Raw genomic sequence first — 25815 nt, 5'->3', positions numbered from 1 at the left:
ATCCAGTTTATGGATGACATTTGTCACTGATCATTATGAAAATATAGCTGAAATCATCATTTGTAGGGTTATTGGGACACTACTAATGATGAGAAAAAGCTTAAGTAGGGTAAAGATTAAGCTTAATTGAGGAATTTCGGATGATCAGGGTTGATTTTTGCAGCAAGAGTCCTGTGCTGTGATCCCTCATGCGTTGCTGTGCACCTTTGCATACCCATTTTGCTTCTGAGGTATGCCCTGTTTTCTTCTTTGCACTGAATATTTCCTAGGGGCAGGTACTTCTTTGCTGAGCAGAGGACAAATACTAGCAGTTTAGTGGAATGGAAAGAAAGAATAGTTGCAAAGGAGCTGAGGAGGCATACTTTGCTCTTGACTTACTATGTGAGTTAAACCAAGTCCCTTTTCTTCTTTGGGACTTGGTTTCCTCATCTATAGAATAAGAAAATTAGAATGAGTGATTTCTAGTTTTTCTTTCAGTTCTGTGTTATGTCTAGCCTGTATTAAGTCTAATTTGAGGATTTGTTTTTGGTGTAAAGAGTGCAAGGCAGAGTGTCTTTTGTGCCAGAGTGTATCTAGCACCACAGAGCTAAGCCAGCATGGACAATTTTTGCCGACCTATCAGGCTAGCCTGGGCACCAGCTGACTGATCTAAGACTGACAGGGAAGGAGAGGGGAAGCTGCAATTCACAGTGAACACATGACTTAATGCGAACCCACAGTGTTCTTTCTTTCCACTCTAGGAAACTGCCTGTTTTTTCCCTTTGCCCAACTAGGAGCTTCTGTTCCTTGGTCATGCAGGTCAGGCAAAGGAGTAGGCCTCCTCGGTTTACTCTTAATTGCAATGGTATAATGAGGGAAAGGGGTATGGTGGAGAGTGCCAAGCATCTGGCAAGAAGTACAGTTGCTAGATCTGTCCTCATAACACAATTGAAAAATGGCCAATAAACTAGACTTCTGGGTGATTTCCACAGGGTTAGCTGATGGCTTTAGCTTCACCTACTGAATGCAATAGGCCAAATTAGTCTCTTTATCGCTCCCCCTGTATATATCATAGCAAGTACTCTGTCATCTCTAAGCCTTTGTTTACATAATTTTACCCTGCCTGGAACAATCTCCTATTTTTCCAAGTTCCGTTTTCCTTCTAAGTCCTGCTGTTATCTCCAATGAGATTCTCCAGACAATGATTTCCTCTTTTGTGTAATTTCAACATTTTGAATATCCTTTTATTGTTGCACTTAATCTCATTATATCTTAATTTATTTAGTCATTTATGTTGTCTTCCCCACTAGATGGTAATCTGCTTTAGAGGAAGGAGACTATCATTCATATCATAATTAATGCCTAATAGAGTGCGTGGCACATACAAGATGCTCATTAAATGTTTGCTGAAAGGACAAACGAATATACTGAGGTCTCATCTACCTAGTACTAATCTTTCCCTGATGACTACAGCCCTCCTCTGGGACTCACGAGGTCCTTTGAGTTTTTGTATCATTACTCATCCTGTGTTGTTATTGAGCATTTAGCTGCTTTACCACTATGGTAAAGAGAGTGTGCAAATGAGGAGGGTGGGATGAAGGTTAGTGAGGATAAGCTGGGGACTTAATTAGACCAGAAAAGATACCTCCTACCTCCATGAGAATGGCCACCTATACAGGTTAGGAAGATGGAAGCCAGAGATAGGACCTTATTAAGACTTTTGAAAGCCTTAGGCTTTCTTACTTTTTGCGTTCTACCACTTACCTTATCTAACATTAAAATGTACTGACCTCTGAAATCAAATCAAATCAAAGTATATCTCTAAAAGGAATTGAACTGAATTTCAGTTGGCTAGTTGACATTTTCGTAGCTATTTAATTCCTGTTTACTATGTTTGGTTTTGCAAGTTTGTTTTGTTTTATTTTTGAGCCAGTTTTTTTTTTTTTTTTTTTTTTTTTTTTTTTTTAGGTCTCAATACATTTTCATAGTATCTTGAAAATCCCTAGGCTCTGGGCACTGTGAGTTTAGCACCCAGGGGATAAAAGAGCCCTGACAAGAGGAGGGAGTCAAGTATTACCAGGCAGGAGTAATGAGGAGTTTGTCATGGTCTCCTGGAGATGACTAGAATAAAAAGTGAGACATTAATAGATATATCAGGTCAGCTCTATCCAACACTGACCTAGCATTACCAAGGGATTAGTAGATTATGCTTTGTTCAAGTTCTTAGAAGCTGAGCAAGACCTTACACTCCAGATGTATTTTTAAAATGTCACTGATGCTCCCACCTCCTTCCTCTCCTATTCACTGTCCCATCCCAACAACCACAGGGACTAGACTAAAAAGCAAACAAAACAGAGGTGCCCAGGTGGCTCAGTCAGTTAAGTGTCTGCCTTTGGTTCAGGTCATGATTTCAGGGTCCTGGGATGGAGCCCTGCATCAGGCTCTCTGCTCAGCAGGGAGTCTGTTTCTTCCTCTGTGCTCTCCCTCTCTCTCTGTCTCTGTCTCTCAAATAAATAAATAAAATCTTAAAAAAAAAAAGCAAGCAAAACAAGAACATTCTAACTTCTGGAGCTATCTGTTCTTCAACAGTTTAGATCTAACTCCCTGCTCCCTCCATTTTTAGAGCCTTAGTCTTTACCAAGCTCAGCTTCATAAATTCATCAGATTCGCTTAGTCTCATTTGGATCAGTAAATTTCTTTTGGACTCTTTAATGTGGCTTGGACCTGGGAAAACATTTTGCAGAAACCAGAGTTGCTGCTTACCACGTTGTGTTTTTGATGCATTTATAGTGCTCTAGGAGAATGTTTACCTCAGTTTTCAAAAGTGGATCCTGAGATACAAAAAAGGTAGTTGATTGCACAGAGCTTCAGAGCCATTGGTGGTGAAAAAATGTTTTACCATAAACTCAGGTATCAGGGAAAAGTACTCCTTTGAACATCATTTAATAAGTAAAGTTAAATATATATACTAAAAATGTTATTGATATCGGATAACAACTTTAAACTGCTCTATATGTTAGAATAGCACACTTTCAGATGTGCTATCTCACTTAATTCTCACAGTGAATTTGTCATGTGGCTATGCTTATTTTTCATATTTTAGACATCAGGAAACAGTATCATTTAAGGGACTCACCTAAGATCATAGGTGTCAAACGGTAGAGCCAGGAGTCAGGTTTGGTATTCTGAGGAAAAATTATGTTTTCTTTCTGCAATGGCATATCATTGGCATTCTCCAGTTTCAAAATGGTGGAAAGCTATTAACATAGTATCAATTAATATGAAAATTGAAGTAATTTGGCATGTTCTCTGCAAACTTTTTCCTAGTAAAGCAAGTAATGGTATGAACTTCTTTGCAAGAGAGATTGTTTATAAGCCCTTCAGAGATCTGACTGCTTTTGAAAAGTTCAGAAGCATCTACTTATACAAATCAATACAAATACTTTATGCCTTTAAATGAGCCTCCAAATGATCTTTACTAAATGGTAATTTATTGGCCTACTTTTAGTTACTGCAAGTATTAGAAAGTAATACAATTGCATTTATTTTAAAATATAATATGATTAATGCTTTTAATTAAATCCAGAGACTGCCTTTAATCATGAGGATGAGAAATAAAATTCATTATATTTTCACATACCTTCATAGTTTTCACGTGCTTTTGCATTTATGATGTCATATGATTTTGAATAATGCTGTGAAATGAATAAGGGAAATACTATTATCATTTCACAGATAAGAAAACCAAGGACTAGCAGGGTGAAATAACTTGTTCAAAGTCACACAGCAAGGGTGTGCAAAAATCAAGTTGTTCACTGACATTGAGTAACATACTTAGCAATCTTTTCGAAGGCTTTAGCAGATTTCTCTTTTCTTTTCCTTTCCTTTCTTTTCTTTTCTTTTCTTTTCTTTTCTTTTCTTTTCTTTTCTTTTCTTTTCTTTTCTTTTCCTTTTCCTTTTCCTTTTTCATGTGTGTGTGTGTGTGTGATTGCAAACTCATGAAAGCAGGGAACACTTACTCAGCTTTGTAACCTCAGTGCCTAGCATAGTTTGTGGCACACAGCAGTTGCTCATTAAATATTGTTTGAGTGAATGAACAGCTTGGGGTCATAGAGTCATAGGTCATGAGGAGAAGCTTCCCATGGAAAGATGATGGAAATCTGTTTGAAAAGTGTTGGATCTCAGAATTTTCTAGTTAGGAAGGCCCTGGGTTGTCATAGATGCATTGGCCTCCAGATCGAAAGCGTATAACCTGACTGTGCTACACAGCTCCCCTGAACACCCTTATACCATAGCACTTATCACTTTGTGTGCTAATTATCTGTTTAGTTGTCTGGCTTCCCTTGCAAATTGTGAATCTGTTGAGAGCAGATGTTCCATTGTACTCTAGTCCATAGCATTGAGCTTAGCATATGATAGACACCAAGTAAATATCTGTAGAAGGAATGAATTAATGAATAAACAAATAATATGACTCAGTGTGAGTAAAATAGATAAATTGCTGAGAAAGGAACAGAGTTTGTAACAGGGAAGTATTAAAATAAATCTGATTCAACATTAGGTTGGTAAGAAATGTAGCAGCAGTTTTCCATGGTATAATTGCCTTTTAAAATAGCCTGTATATGGGATGCCTGGGTGGCTCAGTCAGTTAAATGTCTGCCTTGGGATCAGGTCATGATCCCAGGATCCTGGGATCGAGTCCTGCATCGGGCTCCTTGCTCAGCGGGGAACCTGCTTCTCCCTCTGCCTGCCACTATCCCTGTTTGTGTTCTTGCTCTCTCTCTCTCCGACAAATAAATAAAATCTTTAAAAGAAAATAAAAGTCTGTATATGTTTATGGTTTAAATGCTTCCAAAAGTCATCAAAATATTGTTACATTGAAAAGTTCTAATAAATTTAAGTCTTCCTTTTTTTGGTAAAGGAGTACTTTGAGCTTAAAGAAAAACTGAATGTGGGATCTCTATTAAGTCTTAAGCTCTGCCTGCCTCAGTTTCATTATCTGCAAATAAGAGTAGTAGTGTTTCTTTTATTAAATGAGATAGTACTTGTGAAAGCTCCTAGCATGGTGCTTGGCTTATAATGGTAGGAGCTTTATAAATGTTTATCGAATAAATGAATTATAATGAATGATCTTCATTCTCCTTTGCCCTTATGCTTCTTTGATCCATTCTCCTGTCACTGAACTATTGGTCATTTCAGCAAAAATATGAGGGAGAAAAGAATGACATTTTGGTGTCATATGAAAATTCAACTTTTAAATATTGTTTCAGGACAATACTGTGATTACTAGGAGTAATAACCTTTTCCACTCTGGTGATACTCAGATTTTTTGCCTTGATCTTCAAAGAGTTTTAGAATTCATATTATTTTCCTCTCTTGGAGCATGTCTTCCTTTGAGAACAGAATTTGGGCCTTGGTACTGGATATGTTAGTTCAATAGTCTCGTTGTCCTCAATTCAGTCTTATGTTTCTTCACAGTCCAGTTGTCCTTCATGCAGAGCTGAACTTGTAATATGCACTTGAGGTGATGTGTAAATGCTTTCACTGGCTCAGTTCCCTTCCCCACCTAGCATGCCTGGGTCACCTTCATAACATCAAGATTAGGTGTACATGCACCGTCATAAATAATGCCTTGTGCAGGGGTAATGTAAATGGAATCTGTTGAAATATGGCCTATTGTATTAAAATTTATGTTTCGATTATCGTTTTTATTATCTGAAACAAGCTTGAGCTTTATAAAGTTATTCAGAAAAGAGATCTGCATCACTGATAAGAATGTCTGTCTACTTGGCATTCATCCCTAGTGAAGTGAGAGTCATATGAACATTTATAAGGGTTTTTTTTTTTTTTCCTCTCTAACTTGAAAATTCAAATTGGATCACTTAACAAATTATTCTTTGAAATACCTCTAATGGTGTTATATGAAAGTCTTAGACTCAGAGCTCCCCTATGTCAGAAGAGTATAAAATGCAAATCTAATCACATGTGCTTTCCTGTTTTATCTCCTTCAATGACTTCCTGTTTCTTACCTTATGTAATGAAACAAGCTCCTTAGTTTGACAGGACCTTTAGTGTCTGTCCCTGATTACTTACTTCCTGTCTCACCTTACCTCCTAGGTTCTAACCTCGGTGTTTATCCAGCAGTGATGCTTGTGGTTTCCTCTAACATGCAATGGTATTTCTTTCCTCTGTTTTTCCCCCCAAATTGTTTCCTTTCTGTTTCACTCCCTGTCCTTACCTAAAAACATTCCTTTAAGACCTACTCATTTTAAGGCTCAGTTTAATTGTTACTTTTTTGGAGAATTTCCTTTGATCTTCCAGACTGGGTTAGAGGCTCCTCTTCTGTGTTCTCATAACATCTTGGACTTTCCTTTACAATAAAATTTATGACCTGGTAGTATAATTCCATGTTTATTTGCGTATCTTCCTCATTATACTGTGATATCCTTGGAGATAAAGACACTGTCATATCCATTCCATTATCCAGCCTCAAGGCTGTAGCAAGCTCCTAATGTACCTTTGTGTGAGTTAGGAAAACATACCTTTTCTATTGGGCCAGTGTTAGTCATAGTAGGGGGTCCTTGGGTAATGCAAACACTGAATGTAGCAGCTCTTCCCAGGTCCATCTTAATGTCGGTGTGCAGTAAGTTCTCAGGACCTTGTGTGACCTTACAGCTCTTTCTTCACCATTGGTAGAAAATGAATTACCCATTGTAGGATAGCTGCCCTGACATTTACAATGGATTTTACATGAGTGAGAAAATTTCTATGTTAAGACACTGAGATTTTGGGGTGTTTATTCTTTAGCATTAACCTGTTCTTCCCTGACAAATACAGTGGCCTTGGAAAAGTCTTTGACCCTGCATGAGCCTCAGCTTTTTAAATTGCAAAGTCCTCACAAATCAATAAAATAATAAAATCCTCACAAATCAAATAATAAATAGACAAGGAGAATTGTAAAGTATTATCAAAATTGGAGATATTTCTTAGCTCTTATATTTTGGTGGGAGAAACAGAATTTAATCAGTGTGATTATCTTAAGCAGACTCTCATAGTTCCGTGTTGATGTAATAGCTACCATTTGGTGAAGACATGCTATGTACTAGAACTTTATCTACGCTTTGCTATTTAATTCTCCTCCTGAATCCTCTGATTAGGTGTTATTATCCCCATCTTATAGATAAGGAAACTGTAGTTTAGAAGGGTATGACAAGTTATTTATGGTCACATAGTGATCAGATCAGGATACTAACTCTGGAGCTTGTCTGATTCAAATATGTATTCCTAATTGGAGTTAAGCCTACTATTTTGTAGCTAAAAAGTTAGAGCCTTCTTTTTTACCGAGAGTATGTCTTCCTTTACATAGTGCTTTAATCATTGCCATTGAAGAGCCTGTTCACATTAATGAGTAATGTAATCCATGCTGTTGCACAGGAGAAGGCTAAATGCCAAATGTTAGGAGGATGTAAGCTTGATCATTTGAACTACATGAGCATAGGCTCTTCAAGCCCTTGGTAAAAGCTTCTTCAAGTGAATTCATTGGCACTTGATTCAAGGACCATCCCAATACATGCATTTCAGAAATAATAGTGACAGCAAAACGTTGTTAATTTAGATTAATATAAGAAGAGTCTGAATGAAGGGGAAGTCTCCATTCTGGAATATTATGTAGGAAATTCAGTTTTCTACTGGAAAGAATACTAGTCTTGGGCTTTGAAGACATGGGTTCATTGTCCAGTTCTGCCACACAGCTGAAGTTGTGGTGTGACTACTGTTTGTGTGAGATTGGATAAGTCATTTATCTTCTTCTAGCTTCTCTTTTCCTATTTGTAAGATGGGTATTGTTAGCCCTCGTCAGCCTACATTACAAAGTTGCTTTAAGGATAAGATAAAATGAGATAATGGGAGGGAAAATGTTTGGAATCTTATACAAGATGTTTTTATACATCCAACTTATAGAGGAAAGAAAAATAATAGTAACAATTTTCTGGCATTGTCACGTTTTAGTCCTGTGACCTAGGGTAAGATTATCTGCTTTGTGCCCCTGTTTCCTCATCAGTAAAATCTGGAGGGATAATAGAACATGTCTTATAATTTATTAAATAAACAAGGATTAAATGAGATAATTTATGTAAAATACTTAGAATGTTGCCTTGCAGTTACCACTCATTTAAAGTTAACTGCCATTGTTACTAACAGCAGTGGTGGTAGCGGTAGTACTGCCTGCTGAGTTTCACCTCTGAACCGGGCGTATTCTTAGGACTTTGTCATTTTACTCTCAGGGCTACCCTATAAAGCATTAATATTCTAGTTTTGTATTTGAAGAAAGAGAGGCTCAGGTAATTGGTTCAAGATCTCATAGCTAGTAAATACTGCAACTATGATTTGAACCTAATTTTGCTTTACTTGGAAGCTCAGGTTTTCCATTATACTAAGCTTCCTCCTATACATTTTAAAGAGCTGTTTCAATATAGAGCTTTTTACTTTTCCCAAGGCCGAACTACTCCACCACTTGTTTTGCTTTTTTTCTTACCTCCCAAATGCTGCTTTTCAAATATAGCAGGCACTTTATTCAACAGTGTTTTCGGTGCCTACTGTATACACAACAACATTCATATGAAAGAAGCTTTGCATATCTCATATCTTATTTAATTCTCGTGATGATCTATGGGGAGGGAAAACTTCACTCTTTATTTACAGCTCAGGACTCTTGGACATAAAGGGGAGAGTCATCTGTTAATGGTAAGAAATGAGTCATAGCAGGTTTGGAAGTGGAATCCAAGTCTCCTGCCTTGGTGTTTCCTCTCTACTGCATTGTAAATTCTGCCAGTTTGGACCCCATCTAAGGAGACTCAGGTCCCAATTATTCTTATGGATAGAAACTAGTGGATTGTGCTATGATGTAAGCTACCTCCCTCCTTAACTAGATTAATCATTTCTCTAGGAATTTTGTTGTTGCTTTTGTTGTGAAAGCAAACCTTGCCTTCACTGATAATATACAATTAACCCTTTATTCGACTTGAATAGAAGAAGGATGAATTGTCAGATTAGGTTGCAAGAGTTTCTCTCCCAGTGCAACAGCAACATTAACAACCACCACAACCACAGCAGCTGATGTTTAGTGAGTGCTTATTATAAGCCAGGAAGTATTCTAGGCCTTCATATGTATTAATGAATTTAATCTTCCTTACAACTCTAAGGTAGGTAACTATCATTACTCTTATTTACAGATGAGGAAGCTAAGGGACAGAAATTTGCTCCCAGGCCATACAGCTATATTTTCTTAGGGAATATAATCTTCATCTGTGTCATTTTTCTCCTCCTCCTAAACCTCCAGTGGCTCCCTCTATCTTTTTAAATTCAAAATGCAAACTTCACATTGGTATTTAGAGGGCTCCCTGTTGTCAACCCAGTCCTTATTTTTAGCTACATTTCTCATTATTTAGAGAGAGCATGGGTTTTTAGAGTCATAGATGCATGTTTTTATAGTTCAACCCTGTTGTTAAATGACTGTGAAAACTTTGGGTAAGATAATTTATTTTTTCAAGTATCTAAAATTGAGGATAATAAAGCTTGCCTGAACAGGTCAATGAAAATAAAGCTTGTAAATGCCTAATACATGGTCTGATATATAGAGGCACTCATTATTATTTTAAAAATACTTAGTTATCCTCCAGGTAAAACTAATCTGCCCTACACTTTCCTTCCTCCTTTGCATATGCTTATTTTTCCTCTCCACCTTGAATGCTTTTCCTCACATCTCCGTCTGTCAAAATCTAACCCATCCTTCAAGGTCTCCTTCTATAGGGAGTCTGATTTTGATCCCCTTGCCCCCTGCCATCTCATCCTAAAGTGCATTCTTTCATTTGAACCCTAGCACAGTTTTGTACATCAAGTTTAATATATATCATATTTGTCCTTGTGTTTGGGGTATTTGTGTACCTAGTCCATACTCCCTACTGGATTGTAGGTACTTTGAACCAGGGGCCATGTCCTCCTTCTCTCTGTCATCCTCATATCTTAGGAGAAGCTTTGGGTTTGGACACATGGTACCTGCTGGTGAAAGTGAATCATATCATCATCAGAAGCTTGAAATTGCCTGTGATCAGTACTATAATTACAGACCAAGGAGAATGGAAGGACACTATTTTTATGCCATCCCTGCTGCTTTATATACCTCATTTCTTTTAATATCCACAACAATCATATGATATAGTCATTATTATTCTCATTTTACAGATGAAGAAACTTAGATCTAATGGGTAAGTGACTTGCTTAAGGTTACATAGGAGGTTGCAGGGATTTGAACCCATATCTATATGACTTTCTGCTTCACTGGTGTTATTTCTGTTTATTAATAAAAAGAGACACCATTTGATCTACTGGCCTTGGTGGCATCATTGAAAGTCAGAACCATAAAATATTACCTGGTCAATTTCTTCATTTTACAGATGAGGAAACTCAGACTCGGGAAGAACAAGAGGCTTGCTCAAGGTCACTCAGCTAATAAAAGCCAAACTATGTCTAGGTTCCAAGCCAATTCTAAATATAGTAATTTTGTAAGAGAACTAGATACCTCTCCCATTGTGGGCTAATGAAATGTATTTCTCTTCTGAACTTCTGACCCTCTGCTGGGCTCTCACCTGCAGAATCAGAACCTACCTTATTTTGGTTAATGAGATATGATTAATTTTTCTACTCTGAGCCACATTAGAGGTTATAGATGCTGAGCTCAATTGTGTTTAGTTTCTAATGGTAAATGTTGGAGCAGAAGTACATTTGGTTATCTTTCTGAAATTACATAACAATAATGTTGCCACTTCTCAGTTACCTGAAACTTTTCACTTTTCAAAAAAATCTGTTCATATTTTTTCTATCTTTGAAGAAGAGATTAGAGATTAGAGGATTGTATTTGATGATTCCTAAGATCTGTCTTAATTCTCAGGTTCTGATTTTGTGATGCTGAGGCTCACGACTTACTTTTACATTTTATATTTATTTGTGGTGTGTGTGCGTGTGTGTGTGTATGTGTTTGATCAATGTTTACACTCCAAATTCCATGAGGATAGAGGCTATATCTTTTTTTGCTCACAATTGTATACCCAGAACCTTCACATAATAGGTACTCAGGAAATATCTGTTGATTGAATGAAGAATTATGTGAGGTTGCAAGGCAGCTATCATCTCTTTTTGATAGATTACTAAATCAAAGCCAAGAAAAAAATGATTTGCTTAAGAACAACTGTTACTTAGTGGAAGAGCCATTCTGAAACCCATAACTCCTGGCTCTTGGGTTGTTGACATAAGCAAATAAAATAATAAAATTTTGAATCCTTGTTTTCTATCTCCTGTCTATTCTTAAAGTCTTTATAGTCATGAGAATTAATTATGTTCTTAAATACTTAACTAATCATAAAAGATTCCTTTTAAAAATAATAAAATACAATAGCAAGAACATAAAAACATTTTTCAATAATAATTTTTTTTCCTCCAAGAAACACCTGAGTTCTCAGGTGAATTTCCTCAGCTTCCAATTCTAGGTTTAGAGAAACTTTTATTTTACTCTTGGTGATTGGGGCAGAAGTAATTGAAAAGGCAGCAGCCTCATACACTAAATAGAATAAAAGAAAGATTGAAAATACTAAGCCTTAGTGAAGTTATAGAACAATAGGACATACATATACTCTTAACAGGAATTGGCAGAACAACTTGGGAAAACTAGCCATACCTGTTAAACCTGAACAGGTAAGAACCCTACAATCCAGAAATTCCACTCCTGGTTATATGCGAATAGAAATATATGCATATATTCACAAAAAGACCTACAAGAATAGTCATTATACTACTCTCTAAATTAGTTACCTGTAATTACCTAAAGCTAGAGGTAACTTAAATGTTAATAGTAAAATGAATATAGTATGTTCATGCAATGGTATACCACACAGCAAGGAAAATTAAAGCTTTAATTACATCCAACAATATAGATGAATCTAAGAAACACATGTTGATTGAAAGAAGTCAGATAGGAAGGAGTAAATGTTTTATGATTCCATTATTATAAAGTTCCCAAACAGGCAAAGCTAATCTCTGCTGTTAAAGGTCAGGGTAGTGGCTATACTTGGGGAAGTTATTTGGAAGAAGGCATGAGGGTGGGAAGAGTGGTTCTGGAATACTACTAGTATTCTATATTTTAAATATTTATTTATTTGAGAGAGAGAGAGAGGGAGAGAGTGCACACAGGAGGGGGAGGGGCTGAGAGGGAGAGGGAATCTCAAGCAGACTCCATGCTGAGCGCAGAGCCCTACACAGAGCTTGAGTTCATGACCATGAGACCACAACCTGAGTCAAAACCAAGAGTCTGACTGCACCACCCAGGTACTCCGAGTAGTATTCTATTTTTTGATCCATGTGCTGGTTTCATGAGTGTGCTCATTTTGTGAAAACACAATGGCCTGCATATTTATTATAAGTGAACTTTTCGGTATATATTTTATTATATTTATTATATTATTATATTATTTATTATTTATTGTATTATTTATTATATTTATATTATATTTATTATATTTTATTAAACAACAACAACATAACAGCTCCCAAGAAAGTCTAGATTAAAGCTTGATAGTTTAAGTGGTATAGCAAAGCAGAATAATGTAGGTACAAAGCCAAATGGTGTTGGTGTGACTTAGGTGAGTGAGGGCTCACATCTATGTTGGTACTCAGACCCCTCCATCTGGTGATGCCATCATCTCAGTATAAGGTTTCCATGTGTCCTGTGGCAGAGGGGGCACATTGGCTCTTAACTTCCTTAGCTTGGATGTAACACATGTAAATTTTCCTCAAAATCCATTGGCCTAAGTTAGTCCCATGACCCAAACCAAACTGTAAGGGAGGCTGGAAAATGTATGGGAACACCTGGATATTTGAGGAGTGTTAATTGGTTCTTCCAGGATCTGGATCTGTGATGCTGCCTGTATCTCAGCTTACATGAGAGGTTTGGTTTTGGGTGCCTTCTTGTATCTATGTTAAGTCATGGGATGATTTCCTTGGAGCTTGAGTAATGGTGTTAAAAAAGTGGAAGAAGTGTGTGCAGAAAGGGAACTTGCTATTGCTAGACATTGTGTATACTATTTCCGTTGTCTGTTGCTGTGTAACAAACCACTCCAAAGTTCAGCAGGTTAAAACAACAGTGATTTATTATTTCTCATGACTCTGTGGATTGACTAGGTACAGCTAGCTGGTTTGTTCTTCTGGTCTCATGTGGGCTCTTTCATGTGGCTGTGGTCAGGTCTCAGATTCAGTTGGGTAAGGAACATCCAAGATGGTTCACTTGCCTGGTAGTTGGTCCTGGCTGAGCACTGAGAGATAGGTTCAATTGAGATGCTAATATAACTGGGCCTCTTTCCTTCTCTCCCTTTTATGTTAGGACTTCTCTCTCTCAACGTGGCTTTTCCACATTACATCTCTAGCAGAGTGGCTGGAATTTTTACTTGGTGGCTTAAGATACCCAAGAGTGTAAAATTGGAGGCTGCCAGGCTTTCTTAAGAATTAGGGCCTAGAGGGGTGCCTGGGTGGCACAGTCAGTTAAGCATCCAACTCTTGGTTTCAGCTCAGGTCATGATTTTGGGGTCATGAGATCCAGCCCCATGTTGGGCTCCAAGCTCAGCACGGAGTCTGCTTGGATTCTCACTCCCTCTCCCTCTGCTCCTCTCTCCTACTCTCTCTCTCTAAAAAATTAATAACTAAATCTTAAAAAAAAATTAGTCCTAGAGCTGGCACAGCATCACTTCTGCTATATTCTGTTAATTAAAAGCCCATCACAGAGCCAGCCTAGATTCAAAAGAAGAGGACTATACAACGGCACAAATATGGACAGGTGTGGTTCATTGGGGCCGTTAGTGTAATAGTTCAGAAGTTGGCAAATTGTGGCCCTTAGGTCAAATCCAGTTTATCTGTTTTGTATGGCCCTTGAGTAAAAATGATTTTTACAGATGCACATTTGAAATTGATTTGATAATAGGCAACACTTGCTTTGAACCCTTATTTAGTGAATTGTTATTCCCCCCTGAAAATTCCATTCTATTCATTACTAAACCTGTATTTTAAAAAAAAGAAACTCAGTTTATTGTTATTATATTTTACATTTTGTGAATAAACGTTTTGTGGAAATTTGTTTTCTCTATTGTTACATAAGTACCTATATAATATACTTGATTTTTACTTCAGCTGTCTGGCCCTTTACAAGAAAAGTTTGCCAACCTCTGTAGTACATATCACACATTCATTAACTTATTTTTTCCTCATTATATCCCTGGCAGAGATACATTACTATCCTCATTTTTAGGTAAGGAGACGAATGAAAAAGACCCAGTGTCAAGTGATTCCTACATAGCAGGGGTGGGAATCTTTTAGGATTGGCTTTTGTTTGATGCTGATGCCTATTTTTTTTTTAAAGATTTTATTTATTTATTCGACAGAGATAGAGACAGCCAGCAAGAGAGGGAACACAAGCAGGGGGAGTGGGAGAGGAAGAAGCAGGCTCATAGCAGAAGAGCCTGATGTGGGGCTCGATCCCATAACACCGGGATCATGCCCTGAACCGAAGGCAGACACCCAACCGCTGTGCCACCCAGGCGCCCCTGATGCCTATATTTTTGTCCTCCACCGTGCTGCCTTCTCTGATGCATTTTAAGGGGTCTCAGCAGACATACCTTTCAATTTCCTGAGTCTGGTCTTGGTGGCAATTGTTGTCCTATGTACAAATGTGTATGGGAGGCCCAAATCCCGTTTTACCCATAATAGTTCTTCCCTGCAGTGAAATGTAATATCTTCTTTTCTCCTTTTATACCCATACCCTATAATTTAGACCATTTTACAGATGAAGAAATTGAGGCTAGAGAGTTTCAGTGACTTCCCAAGGTCTCATATTTTTCCCTTCATAGGAAATACCAAGAAAAGTGCTCTTCTAAGATTTGGTTCTGTTCCGTGGGAACATTTCCTGATATTCCCCCAAATATGAACATTTTTTATCCTTAATTTCTTTATTCATAAAGTAGAACTAATAATTTCTACCCTGCTTTTATCAATGTGAGGATCAAAGGAAAAACTTTATATGAAAAGCATTTGGAAATCATTAAATCTTCTATTATTGTACATTGTTGTCATGATTATCACCCTTGTTATAATTACTGTTATTTCTGGAAATCTTTATACTTCATCACTGATCAAAACAATTGCATCAGGATCTCTAAACCTGGATTTTTTTCTTCTGAAATCAAAGATCCTACATATGGATCAGAGGCAACCACGGTCTGTCCTAACACTCATGCCTTAAGGCCTTCAGCATTGAGAGATCAGCACAGGATTTCGTGGTGCTAGATAAAATCTTATGTGATTACAGGTATTGAGTGCACTAATGCAATCCTGTAATTAGATGTTATTATGCTAAGGGGTCTATTACCCTCCACCCATTTGCAGATGTAAGTTGACTTCTGAGAATGTGCATATTGAGGAGAGAATAGGCCTCTAATTAAGTAAATAAATTTAACTCCTTGAAAATTATATTTTAATAAGATAATTCATACCACAAAAATGACAATTAAAGTATATTAAAGTTTTACTAAAAATCTCAAAGCAAGGATATTCACCATGTTAATGATGAAGCCAGGAATAGATTCACAGAGTCTAAAGCCATAGCTCATATACTGTATTGTGTCTCTTAGCACTGGGAGTTTAAACTTGGATTTCAGTGTGAGCTTCTGTGGATTTTATTTTGTTAATATTTGGGTGAGGGTTACAAGGAAATGAACTCCCTTAATTAACATACACCTTAGCCTGTCCTGTAAGAATTGAGATTAGGACTGAGTAAGCTTTGGAGGGAGGGGCGGGGAGGAGGGCTAGACCCTGTTTCTCAAGTCTCATCTTCATCTTTTCAGTCTCCCTCTGATCCTTTCTGTCATCAGAAGAATGTACGTATTGCATGGAGCACTGGATGTTATACGCAAACAATGAATTATGGAACACTACATCAAAAACTAATGATGTACTGTATGGTGACTAACGTAACATAATATAAAATTTAAAAAAATAATAATAATAAAAAGAAGAATGTTGTTACTTCCCCCATTTAACTCCCAGCTTGTATACAAACCCCTTTTCTTGGGTCTTAAAAAAAAGGGGGGGGTGCAATAGCCTAGCATTTTCAAAATACACTTTATTTACTTAATACAGGAGCAATTTATTTAAGTAAAATAGAATGGGATTGATTTAAACAATATTTTTGTCAAAATGATTCAGAGATATGTCAAAAATCATGAAACTAGAACCCAGTGACTAAGATTTGGGAAACACACACTGGTCTTTCCAGAGGATCTTGTAAGACCAGGGCCCTTACATATGTTTCAGTTTCCTCTCACACCATTCTCTTGGCTCCAATCACCCTGGTCCTCTTACTTTCTCAGATTTCTATGCCGCCTTTGGGCTTAAGGACTTTGTGCATGCTGCTCCCTCTACCTGAAAAGCATTCTTACCACTCCTATAGAAATACCTTTTTGTCTATTATGCCCACTCAACTTTCTTATCTAAGGGAATTGGCATTTTCTAAAATAAACCTGGCACTAATTCTAAAGTATCCCACTGTTAAATGCTCTCAAATTATTCTGCACTCTTTCTTAATACATATTGTCATTTATATTTGTGTGATTATGAGTATCTCTCTCTTCCTATTAAATTCTGCTCTACAAGGTCAAGGACCATGTTTTTGTCCCCCATGTTATACCATAGTGCCCAACACACTCCATAGTAAGGTAGGCAGTCAGTAAATGTGTTAAATGAATCAATAGAAAGAAAATAATTACAAAACTTGCTTAGGCTACATAAAGGAAATTTATGGTCCCAAAAGAAATATACCATCCTTGCTAGTGTCATCTTCACTTTTTTTTTCTTTAAAAAGAAAAAAATTATTTGAGAGGGAGAGAGCACATGCACACGTGTCCAAGCAATGGGAAGAGCAGAGGGGGAGGGAGAGGGACAAGCAGACTCTGCTGAGCATGGAGCCTGACTCATGGCTGGATCCAAGGACCCTGAGATCATGACCTGAACTGAAATCAAGAGTCAGAAGCTCAACCAACTGAGCCAGATGCCCCTTCACTTAAAAAAAAAAAAGAAAAAAATCATTACCAGTATCTTTTTTTCAGAGTGATCTTTACTCATATCTGTTTGAATAAAATAACCTTCATATCATGACAAAGTCACTGAGCAGGAGCAGTCTGTTCATTTATGGTAGAAACTGAGAAGAGAGAGACAGGCTATTACTGGGTTTATGGGTTCATTACTTAGAGTAAGAGGGTCTCCCCAACATGCTAGACAGTTCCCTAAATATCACAGCTAGACAGAGACAAGTATTCTACTCCATATTTCTAGATCAGTATTCTGACTAGTGGAGATCAAGCTAGCTAGGCTCAAGGTTCAGAAAGTAAAAACTGGTTATATAGCCCTAATGGTCTCCATGACTCAACCACCTTCCTGACCCACAGAGTCACCCCAGCTTCATATGCGCAGTCATGGTCATTTTCTCCTTGCCCCTCTTCTTTGCCTCAGTTCTAGGTCATAAAAATGTCTTTTTCTTTTATGTTAACTTGTTTCTGATTAGTTCTTTTTACCGTTAATTTGTTTTGAGATGTCCTTCCTGCTGGTATTCCAAAGCTGAGGTTGCCATTTCTGCCTCACTCCTAGAAGTGCATCCCTCATTTATTTCTCTTTAATATAACTAAAATTTTCCGAGCAAATCTCATTGAAGAGTATTGGGATAATTGGAGGGATGTTTCTTTTACTGAGGATCTGGGGTCTGTATAGGATGCATGGGAAGAGGGAATGGTGAAAATCATTTTGCAAATAATAAATGTTTGACCATGGATAGCACCTTTTAAATTAATTAATTAATTAATCAATTATTATTATTTTTTTTTTAGAGAGAAAGCAACTTGATCACACACTGTTAATGCCAATGACTAATGGAGCTTTTTAGGAACTTAATCCTTTTTTTTGTCCTTGTAGTTCCTTATCTGCCTCTCGAATCTGCCTTCTCAATTGATCTTTCCCATTTTCCCTTTCTTTAGTGACACTCAAATTATCCCCTGTAAGAAGTGAGAGGTAAACTTGGATTCTACAGGCATAATAAACTGGTTTTCAGTCATGCTATCTTAGAAGTTGTATGTTTATCTCTTTTAGTGTGGTTATTTCTATAAAATGATGATAATAATTACTAAATAAAATTGTGGTGAGCATTAAATATATGTATAGTGCTTAGGATAAAGTCTGGTACATAGTAAATGCTCAATAAATATGAATCCGCTCTTCTAAGTTTCTGTGGCACTGAAGTTCTGCTGTGTACTTCCACAGTTCATTCATAGCTAAATGGCAGGACTCAGCTGATGAAGCACATGAGGGTTTTAGGTCTGATATAATATCTCTACCTACCTTGGGAAGCTTCTAGAATCTACTCACTTAAGTCACTCATACAGTAATGGAGACTTGAAGTCTGACAATCCTATCAATATAGTGACTAAACCTTCATGTGGTAAAATGAGCACAGATGCAATGGTAAGAAAGTCTTTCAGTGAAATTCAGAGCTGTTTTGATTAGAAAGCAATATTGCATATTGGAAAGAGCATGAGCTTTGGCATCAGACCGATCTGGATTTTAATCCTGGCTCTGCCACCTAGAAGGTGCTCAATAAATGGCAGCTGCTGTTGTTGTAGCAAATTTGCTTTCACAAGAGATTCGATTAACTTGACTAAGCCAGCCTTTTCTGGGAAGGTTTCACCAGTGTTTCATTAAACATTGGCTTCTGTCTAGCCCTTTGCATATATTCACAGTCTCCTGATTTTGAATCATGATAATTCCTTCTGGAAAAGATAAATGACTGAAACTTGATATGTGTCCAGAATTAAGGTCAAATAATGGCATTTCAAAGCCAGTGCAGCTTTTCTAGTTTTTTACAGTTTTTATGCCTTTTTTTTTTTTTTTGAAAAGGAGGGGGAGAAGATGGCCAATTCAGAGCTATCTCTCTTTGTTTGCAGTTACTCTTCACACTATTTGGTAATTTAGTGTGGGTACGCTGGAAGAGAGACCTAGACATTTTTCAGAGTTTTGGTTACAACTAGAATGGCTTTATCTTTGGGGAAATCCTAAAAAAAAAAAATATCTGAAGCAGGAGGCATTTTTATATTAATTAAAACCAATGTTACTATGTGCCTCTTTGATAGTGTGTACAGAAGAATAAGAACTAAGCACTGATTATGTAACTGTGACTGCATTAGGCCCAGGGTCAGTGCCTTAAGTGAGTTGTACACTCCAGTAGTCATTCATTCACCTCTCTGAGGTTCTTGTATGGAGTGCTGGAAATACAGACATGGCATTTCTATTCAAGAAGTTCATAGGCTTGCACATTAAACTCTATTTGCTTCTGAGATAGGTATTTTCTTTTCTTTCTTTATAGCTAAGGGAAGCAGGACTCAGAGAGGTAAAATTGGCCCCAAATAACACTAGTACAGTAGATGGTAGGTAGGTAAGCTTCAGTTCCTTTTCTCTTTTCTTTAATCAGGTATTTGTTCTTACTGTGTTTTTTTTTTAGAACTGAACTTGGAAGACATGTAGACAGCTATAGTACTCCTCCCTAGAATCCCTTCTTTCTTCTTAGAAATGCTCCTTTTCCCAATTCAGCCATGTGGTTTGTAAAGTAGCTGACTAAAGCACAATTGGTTGATTCAAGCAGAACAACTCAGTTATTCCCTGAGATTTTTCAGATAGGAACTAAGGAAATAAAGTGAAATCTCTAAGATAAATACTTTTGGATTTGTGAAGTAGGTCCATTTGCAAGTTAAAACAAAAATAAAAACAAACTCAACTCATTTAAAGGGGCTGATGAAACTTTGAAAACAAAACCAGACAAAATGACACCAGAAGGAAAATTTATAGTTCCATTCCCCTTATAGATATTGATACAAAAATCCAAAATAAATATCTACAAACCAAATTTGTCAATTATAGAAAAATACAGCTGTGTACAGACAACATAATTAAAAAGGAGTAGGATGTATAAAAAATTCAACGGTATTTTAATTACCGTTAGTTTAATTTACCACATTAACAGATTAAAGTAGCAAAACCCATTAAGACCATCTCAAAAGAAAAAGAAAAGTCTGATGAAATTTAGTAACATTTATGACTAAATCTTCTAGGAAAGTAGGAATTGAAAGCAGTTTTTTTAAACTAGATATAATTATCTAGTAAGTCTCAAAATTATTGTTGAAGACTTAGAAACATTTTTCTTAAAATAAAAAAAAGAAGAAAAAGATGCCTTCTGCCTACATGTCTATTCAATGTTATACCTGAGGCTCTAACCAGTATATAAGAAATAGCAGTGAGAAATAGAATTATTTTTGAAAAACAAAATTACTTGTAATTTATACATGTTATGATTTTATCTACATAAAAAATCCAGAAGAAAATAAATAGAAAATCTGCAGATTAATTGTTAGAAGTAATAGGCTTATTAGAATTCAGGCTGCTGAATGTTAGGCTAATATAAAAAAATTATGCATTTTTAAAAGTACAAGACTGTATAGATGAAGGATATATAGCAACTGCAAAATAATAGTTATTTCAGGGATAAAAAGGAGAAGAATGGTTTTCTGGGGAGAAATGGTTCTAAGAAAAACTTTAATATTTTTTTGTTTTTAAAGATCTGAAGTTGGCAAAATATTAAGATGAGTTAAATCTGGAGTTTCAGTATACTTAAACATTTCATAACAAAATTTTAAAAATTCAAACAAATTAAGCTAATATTGCAGGTCTTTGAAAATAACAATTTTTGGTATTGAGGTTTAGAGTTATTTAATTTAGATTTTTTTATTCATAAATAAAGAATCTAATTTTTGTGGTATTAGAAACCTTGGTTCTAGTTATTCCTGGTATCTTTGCTTTTATGTAATTGTTTAAATCTATCCTTTGATTACACAGTCAAGACAGTGGGTTTGGTAGTCAAAAGTGCCAGGGTTTACATCCCGCCTTTACCAACTACTAGCTGCCTGACCCTAATCACACAGTTTTCTAAAAACAGGTTTTCGATTTGTAAAACTAAGATGATAGTGGCACCTGCATCATTTAGTTGTCCTGGGGATAAAATAGATAATGCGTGTATAATATTTGGTGTAATATTGGGTACACTGTAAATACACTATAAATGTTAGATGTTGCTTAAACTTTTTGAACTTCTCAAAGTTACTCTAAGAATTGAATGAAATAATCTGAGTAAAACTCAGTATAATACCTGGCACTTACTAGTACTTTTGTAAATCTTAATTCCACCTCCCCTTCCCACCTCCCCTACTGCTTGCTTTTGAACACTTAATTTCCTAAATTTTGCCAGATACTGTGTTGAATTGAATATCTTTGATCACATTTGACTTATGGTTTTTCTAACATTTATACTTATATGGGGGCAAAGACTGTGTTTCTTCATTGTTATATCACAGCTTGAATTATAGCAACTATTGTTCACAACAGAAAAAAATATATCCATAAAGATTTTTTCCGTATTTCTTAACTTAGGACAAATACGTGGCGCTAGCTGTTTTTTGCTAAGGTTGCCTGATTGTATATGGGAGAAATGTACTTTTTTCCCTCAGATTTCATCTAAAAGTGAAGGTGATGCTAAAATCAAAGGAGAATGGATAACTATGAATGATGTAGGTAGCTGGGCCAACGCCACAGGGAGAGGCCTGAATAGGTTCCCAATCTGAGGAGGGTAGGCAGAAAACATTGAAAACTGGATGAGGAGAGGCAAGTACCACTGGATCTTTTAAGGAAAATGTAGTGGCTGGTTAAGGGAGTTTGATGTTTTGGGGTTCACAAACTGGGATGGACTTTCTCCCTCTGGCTGGCTTTTCCAGATTCTTTGTGGCATGACATCAGAGGCTCAAATATATTTAAACCAGGTTACAATGGGCACCATTTCTAAAGAGAGGTGAACTCATTAATCTGTTGAATATTACTATTTTAAAAGAGCAAGACATACTGTGGTTCCTTAGATTACTTCTGAAAAGTAAGTGAAGATTCTCTTTTTATTTCTTTCTGTAAATGTAGTTGAGAGTGAATTGGGCCCATATTTGAGAAAGAACATGTGAATTCTCTGATTTGCTATCTGATTTCAGTGTGAATAATCAGGACTCTGGGGTCTGACTAATTGGAGCAGTGTGAGAAAGACGATACTCCATATACTCCTTCCAAAGCAGTCATCAGACTAGAGCAGCTCTAATAGCAGGGCCTCCAATTGCTAATCAAATGAAAGGAATGTTTTCATGAAATTCTTCCCTTGGATTTGAATAAAGGGAATGTATTTTGATGTACCAAATTTTATGGTATGATGAAAACAGAGCCAAGAGTTAGTGTATTCTGATTTTACAACAGGCATGATTGACAAATCCTTTGAGAAAATTGACAAGCTAATATTAATGTAATCCATACTAACCTACAAGAGGTATCATATGTAGTCACTAATTTATTTTTAAATGAGTGCAAATACGTTTTCCTAGAAAGGAAGCAAGGAGTTTCTGATAATCTCAGTGTCTCCACAGAGAGATGGAATGATTTGAAAGGAAGAGAGTAAACTAAAAATTTTCTGTGCTTTAAAATAAATCTCCCTCATCCCACTATAGCTCATCTGGTATTAATGAATCATTCCTAATAAATGTGGGTAACTGTAGTTTTGTGCCTTAGCTCATATTTAATTATTGACTTATTCTTTATTTGAAAAGGAAAAGAAATTGGAGGCAATATGGTATATAGTATGAAAAGCAAAGGTTTTGGAATTCAAGTCCTCTACTTCTTAGCTATGTGACTTTGAAAAATTTTAAATTAAATTCTCTGAGTTTTAGTTTTATCATCTCTTAAATTGAGGTAGGAAAATCTTACTGTTGCAAAGCTGTGCCTTCTTAAATTTTGTAACCTAGGCACCTTACTCTTTTTAAAAATTTTTTAAATTTAATTTCAATTTAGTAAACATACAGTATATTATTAGTTTCAGGGATAGAATTTAGAGATTCATCAGTTGTGTTTAATACCCAGTGCTCATTACATCAAGTGCCCTCCTTAATGCCCATCATCCAATTACCCCATCCCCCCCACCCAACTCTCCTCCAGCAACCCTCAGTTTGTTCCCTATAGTTAAGAGTCTCTTATGGTTTGCCTCCCTCTCTGTTTATTTTTCCTTCCCTTCCCCTATGTTCATCTGTTTTGGTTCTTAAATTCCACATATGAGTGAAATCATATCATATTTGTTTTTCTCTAACTTATTTTGTTTAGCATAATAACCTCTAGTTCCATCCATGTCATTACAAATGGCAAGATTTCATTCTTTTTGGTGGCTAATATTCCATTGTATATATATACCACATCTTCTTTATTTATTCATCTGTCAGAGGATATCTGGGCTCTTTCCATAGTGTGGCTGTTATGGACATTGCTGCTATTAACATTGGTGTGCATTTAGGCACGTCACTCATAAAGAGACACTTACTTTCAGGGTTGTGTATATATAGAGTTGGTATATGAGAGCAAGTGCCACATTTAATTTTGTGCCCATGGCATCTCATTTGCCTCACCTTGAGCCTACCCTGCTGTCCTGTTATGGTAGGGTTATAATATATGGGAGGGAGAAAAGGAGAAGTGGAGAGGAAAGTGGTGCTAAGTGAGGATAAAGGGGTATGTAGAAGCCATATCACAGAAGGCCTCATCTGCTGTGTTAAGAGGTTCGATCTTTATTCTGAGGATAAATAATTAAAAAAGAAAGATTTCTTGAGAAGTCATTAAAAAATTTCCACAGAAGAGAAACTTATTCAGAATTTAATTTGACAAAGATCATTTTGCTGTTGGGTGAGGAAAAAAATAGGAGATCAAGATTCAGTGTGAACCAGTTAAGAGGTAAATGCAGTCCTTCAGGTGAGAGATGATGATAGCCAAGATTGGCATAAAGACAATGGGATGGGGGAAAGTGGAAATGCTTGAGAGTTATTTAGGAGGTTGAATCAACAGAATTTGGTGATGAATCAGATGTAGACAGTAGTTAAACAATCATGGAAAATGTCAACCAAGTTTTTAGCTTGTACAACTGTATACATTATGGTTTCATGTCCTGAGAATAGGGAATAGTGGAGGGAAAAAATTGAAAGGAAGATTATGGTTTCAATTTGGACGTGTAGAATTTGAAGTACCTGCAAAATATCAAGTAGAACTGTTTCATAAACAGTTGACTATATTAGATAGGAATTTTAGAGAGTGATCTAGGCTGGAGATACAGAAGTGGGAACCAATCAACCATGAATGATATTGCCTGGTAAGGACATGCTGGTTGAAAATACGGCCCAGAAGAGAGCCACAGAAAATGCCAACATTTAAAGATTAAGCATAGGATAAGAAGCCAGCAAAGTCTGAGAAAGTCTGTCCAGGAAGATAGGAAATCTACACGGCCTCAAATAAGAAACGTTGGTCAGTCCTGATCTGCACAAAGCTTACAACTGTGCCTCTTCCTAGAATGCAGTATTCTGGGATCCATTCCCCATTACTTAGTTCATGGCTCTCTTTGTGAAATGTGAAGCCTCACCTGCCTTAAATTCCTTTTCCTAACCTGCATCAATTCTTTGCCTTTTGCCTCAGTGCCTGTCTTCATCTTTGCACTAACCTTGTATATCTGATGTTTGATCTTCTCCTTCTGGTTCTGACTTTGTCCTTTATGCTTTGTTGCAATTTCGATTATACTCCTCCACCACATCCGATTCTCCCACCGGGTTTGCCTTGACTGATCTGGTTTGCCTATCTGATCTAGATAAACCTTTCACCAAGTGGTAGGCCCAGTGTGGGCTAGCATTTCATTATTATCATTGGGAAGTCATTCATTAGCTTACTGCTTTCATAGTCCCTGTTGCTAGTTGATTACAAACCTATGTAAACAAGTCCATTCTACTGAGCTCACTTGCTGGAGATAATTCCTAATAGGCAAAATAGAATGACAAACGCTTAACTTACATAAGTAAGTTGTATTAAGTTCTATCTGAATTTCGTATAAAGTGGAGAGTATTAAATATTGAAGAACACCAACAATTCTAAATATAAAGAGAAGATAGTATGTGTATGTGTGTATATGTGTGTGTGTGTGTACACACACCTATGTATAAAAATGAATCGTTTAATGAGCTTAAAAGACCTCCAGGAGGGCATCACAAATTCATACAATTTCTTTTTTTTTACTTGTATCTGGGTTGGTGCAAAATACTGTAAAAAAGACAAACTTCTGGATCTCGACTTTTTCTGTGGGACCCTCCTCTCTAGGAAGGTCAAGCTCTAAGAAAAACTGATAAGGATGTTTGGATAAGACGCTACTGATTTAACAAAACTACAATGAGATACCAACTCACACCTGTCAGAACTGCAAAAACTAACAACACAGGAAACAACAGGTGTTGGTAAGAATGTAGAGAAAGGGGAACCCTCTTACACCATTGGTGGGAATGCAAACTGGTACAGCCACTCTGGAAAAAAGTACGGAGGTCCCTCAAGAAGCTAAAAATAGAGCTACCCTATGACCCAGCAATTGCACTACTAGGTATTTACCCAAAGGATACAAAAATACTGATTCAAAGGGACACATGTACCCTGATGTTTATAGCAGCATTATCAACAATAGCCAAATTATGAAAGCAGCCCAAATGTCCATCAACTGATGAATGGATAAAGAAATTGTGGTATATATATATATATATATATATATATATATATATA

The sequence above is a fragment of the Ursus americanus genome, chromosome 12, assembly GCF_024610735.1.
Source record: "Ursus americanus isolate L20-20 chromosome 12, mUrsAme1.1.p, whole genome shotgun sequence".
In the NCBI taxonomy this organism is placed as follows: Eukaryota; Metazoa; Chordata; class Mammalia; order Carnivora; family Ursidae; genus Ursus; species Ursus americanus.
Note: the sequence above shows the minus strand (reverse complement) of the source record.